This window comes from Apodemus sylvaticus, chromosome X (assembly GCF_947179515.1).
Source record: "Apodemus sylvaticus chromosome X, mApoSyl1.1, whole genome shotgun sequence".
Lineage (NCBI taxonomy): Eukaryota > Metazoa > Chordata > Mammalia > Rodentia > Muridae > Apodemus > Apodemus sylvaticus.
Window position 1 is genome coordinate 109857580 of NC_067495.1, and position 5006 is coordinate 109862585.

Below are 5006 nucleotides of genomic sequence, written 5' to 3' on the forward strand. Positions count from 1 at the left end.
CTAACTCCATTACATCTTAGTAATTAAATAACTTGATTAATTTAGGGCCTTTTTAACCTCACTTTACTTCATTAATGCTATAAGTAAATGCTTATATATTATATACCTAACATAAATATAATTTGTGGCATGCCTTTTAAATACCATGGTACTAAAAAAATATGTATACAAAGTGAATTTGTGGTTTTATACTTGTTCATCTATTTAACTTTGAGAAATTACTTTGTTTTCATTTTGTAAATTATTAGATAGGGACCTTTGCTTTCAGATCAGAGGATTCTCTTTAGTATTTCATGTGGTCTGGTGGTAATTGAATGTTTTTTTTTTTAAATCTGAAAATGTCTTACTTTATTTTAATTTTTTTTTTTCATTTTACTTTTCACATTAGGTCTCACTATATAGCTCTGGTTAGCCTGGAAATCACTATGTGGACTAGCCTGACCTTGAATGCACAGAAAATTGACCTGCCTCTACCTCCCAATTACTGGGATTAAAGGCATGTGCCACACTATACTTGACATTATTTTAACTAATATTTTTTCTGAATACATAGTTTTCAATGGACTGCGCCTTTTGCTAATTTAAATGTATTATCCCAGTATTTTCCAGTCTTTGAGGTACCACCTGAGAAATCCATTCATAAACTTACTGAGGTATTTCCATATAATGCTTGATACTTTTACAATTCTCTGTACTTTGTTTTCTAAACTTTTATTATAATGTGTGTTTGTGTAGATATTTTCTCGTTGTTCTATTTGTACACAACCATCAGTATCTTGGGTTCCATAGAATATGATATCTTCTTGTGGCCTCTGTGAACATGCAAGTAGTGTACAGTCATAGAAGGAGGCACAATGTCAAGGCACATAAATAAAATAATATTTTAAAAAAACATCTTTTTTTGCAATCAACATCAGTCAGTGCTAAAATAAGTAACGGTTCAGCTCTAAATGTGATATCTTTTTCACTAGCCACTCCCAACCAAGACTCAGGGGGCACAATGGAAGAGAAGACAGAAGGAATGTAAGAAGTAGAAGATAGAAAGGAGTGCTAGCAAGTGCAAATTACTGGACATGACATGAGTGTTAGATTCACGAACTCTAAAGAGCTATGCACAGTAAAGATCTATTCCAGTAAAGATGGAGGAGGAGCCCTCTGGGCCCTCTTCTTTACCAGGTGGAATGGCAATGGAAGAGGAGTTCCTTGGGCCCTGTTCCCTACTGAAGAGCTGTTGGCAGTTCAAACTACTATGAGGTAGGAGCTGTTATCAGTTTAAACTGCCAAAGAGTTCTCTGGGCCTGGTTTTTTACTGGACAACTTTTGGCAGTTCAAACTGCTATAAGGGAGGAGCTGTTGACAATTGAAGCTGATATAAAAGAGGGCTTTAAACAAAACCATGGTCATTAATAGTTTTCTCATGCTCAAGTGAGTAGCCACACACCCGTATACATATGAGCAGCACCAATTGTAATTAAAGGATTATAAAGAGAGGGCATGAAATCGGGAGGTGACTGTGTTGGAGGAACCTGGAGAGCTGGGGCGGGGGGGGGGGCGGGGAAATTGGAGTTACATCATGTATCATGTATGCATACATGAAATTCCCAAGAACTGGAAGGTCTCAGTGGTGAGGAGCACTGGCTATGTTTTGCATAGGACCTAGGTTCAGTTCCCAATGAACACATGGTGGCTCACAACCTTTAATTGCTAATTCCAGAGCATATCACACTTTCTTTTTGCCTCCATGGGTACCAGGTACCCAATTGGTGCATGTAATCCATGCATGCAAATACTTCACATAAATTTAAAAATATAATATATTGTGTCTGATATTGTAGATGTTAGAAGAAAACTTAGAGAAAATGCAGAAGGGATGAATCTGTACCATTTACACACAGAAAGACACATGCTGAGAAGATATTCTATGTTCATAGAGTAGAAGACTTTGTATTTTTAAAATATTCATACTCCACAAAGCAATCTATAGAGTAAATATGTTCTAAGAACATTTTTCATAAGTGAAAAAGAACCTTAAAGTTCATATGAAATCAGAGAAGAGACCAGATATTCATAGTAATCTTGAGACTGGAGGAAAACAGAAAGACTCACACTTATAGGTTTTGACCTATAATATAAAAGTATCCTGATTAAAAGAGAATGGTGGAATAGCATATCAATAGACTTAAGGATTAATGTGTTTTGCTCATATTTCTCATACTGGTGAAAACAAACTCTTGATATTTTGCTTTAATGTCATTTTTAACTCTGTTATAGAAGGCAATGAATATATTTCTGGTTGTAGATATTGAGTATCTCTAATGCTTAAGACCATCTCTATTTTTTTTTTAAAAAAAAATCTTATGTATTAGAGTGTTTTGCCTACATTTATGTATGTGTACCTCATGTGGGCCAGAAGAGTGTGTGATCCCCTGGGACTGGAGTTACAGGTAGTTGTGAGTCCTTATGTGGGTGCTTGGTATTGATCTTGGTTCCTCTAGAAGGACATCCAGTGTTCTTAATCACTGAGCATCATTTCCTATGTTTTTATAGTATATTTTAGAAGTTTTACTAGTAATAAGAATATTGGGTCAGATGTGGAAGTTAGTAGTAATTGTATATCAAAGAGAGTAATGATAGTCCAACATAATATTCCTTTTGACTTGCAACATTCCTACTCTCAACAGCTATAATGTCTTTGTTAGCAAATAAATATGCAGAATTTTTAACACAAATGAGCTTATTCACAGAAATTCAGTTCACAATTCATCTTTTTGGATAAGTACTCCAAAATAAGAAAAAACATATTTACTGTTTTTAAGTATATGAGTATATTTCCAGAATATGTGTTTATGAACCATGTGTGTATATGTATGTGTACGTGTACGTGTGTATGTGTGTGTTGCCATACAGGTTAGAAGACAGTATCAGATTCCCTTGTACTGTAGCTATAGAATGGCTCACAGCTGTGAGCCACTGTGTCAATACTCAACCCAGGTCCCCTGAGACAGCAACATGTGCTCTAAATCACAGAGCCATCCCTCTAGCTCTAAATGCCACATTTTTGTGTTTGTGGAAACCAAATTATGTTTACAGTGTATATGTACAGTATATATGGAAGGGTCATTCCTATGATTTCATAAAGATAGACTAAACTTTCAGAAAAGTAGTTTTTTTTTGAGAGGAAATAGTATCTAAAGTCCTAAAGAGAGATATCCCTCAATCTGGACCTTATCAGTGCTGTTAGCCATCAAACTCCAAGTCTGTGTTTTTCTTCCTCTGGGTCTGATATAATATTTACATATGACATATAATGGGAGGTTAAACCTCAAGGCAACTTAGGACAAACAAAACAGGGCCTAAAGGTAGAATTACTATACGAGGTGAGGCAGATAGGCATCTTATCCAACTGAAAATACCCTGTTATTATACATACTGGTATAATAACTGGTATACAGGTTATATGAGCTGTTACTGTCATAAAACAAGGCAGAAGTGTAAACCAAAAATTTTATGCATACATTGGTGAGGTAGCAGGTAGGTGGACTGCAGCAGAACAGCAGAATATTTTCAATACATTTCAGATGTTACCTTTTTGTGTGTGTTTTTGCATAGTAGTAATAGTAGTAATAGTAATAGTAATAGTAGTAGTAGTAAGTAGTAGTTTTAGTTTTAGGGTTCTAGAAGCTATGAGTATATTGTCTAACAACACATCACAAAAGACTAAGGAGTCACAAGGTTGTTAGGCACAAAATGGAGTACAACAATGGCTATTAAGAAACTTAAGGCCAGGCGTGGTGGCACACGCCTATAATCCCAGCATTTGGGAGGCAGAGGCAGGTGGATTTCTGAGTTCGAGGCCAGCCTGGTCTACAGAGTGAGTTCCAGGATAGCCAGGGCTACACAGAGAAACCCTGTCTCGAAAAACAAAAACAAAACAAAACAAACAAACAAACAAAAAACAAAAAAAGAAAGAAAATTAAATATAATTTGGGATATTTTCCTCTTAATCTGCAGCATTCAATCTTCCAACAGTTAAGAAGTTGTGGTCATTCTTCTAAGCATTGTTTAACACACATGTGACTACTTCAGTAAATACCTGAAGAAAAATCTATGGTAGTATCGTTTTCTTTTTGTGTACTTAAGAGTTTTAAAGGTATCAAAGCAGACAAAACATACAAAAATTAGGGTTCAATGCTTTATATGGTCCTTGTATGCTAAATATTCAAGTATAACAGAGTTATGGTTCTTTCTCTTTCATTTAGGTTCAGTTTTAGCTGTAGTGGAGATCTAGAGACAGGGCACAAGTATCTTAGGTTGGTGTCAAACTTGTTCCAACACAGTGGATGACCTTGAGCTTTTTATCCCCTAGTCTTCATCTTTTGAATGCTAAAATGATGGATATGTGTTACCGTGCCTTGTGTATGAAAATGAAGCTTGCTGCAAATGAAGTTAAGAAATGAGTTGACCAGTATAACTAGATAAAATTTTATGATTATGTTACTAAAGATGGGAGGAGAACAAAGAATTGTCACTAGATTATGCATGCAACTGTTATACCTTTTAAGGAGGTGATGTACATTTTCTCTCAGAAAGTACATAGTCTTGTACCAATTAACCACAAATGAGGTGACCCTTTGGTGAAGCTTTCTATAGACATTTGAGAATTATAGAAAAGGAGCACTATTGTGTTAACTATTTCAGTTCCTCAACAATTGATCCCTTCAACTGTGACTTAATGAAAACTGTCAAAAACTAGTTTTTATTTCCTTAGTTTATTCTCTTAGAACCAGGCTTGATCATGGTTGCTCATAGCCATGCACTTGGATGTACTGAGTTGACTATTTACATTTTGACATATTTCTATTAACTGCCATGACTTTATGCTGAATGTGAGAAAAGCAGAGCATATACCAAGCATATTCTACACAGCAAATACTTATGAACCACAGAGAACCTGGTTTCTTTCTTTTTCTTTTACAAACTGATCTCAATTAAAACAAAAATGAACT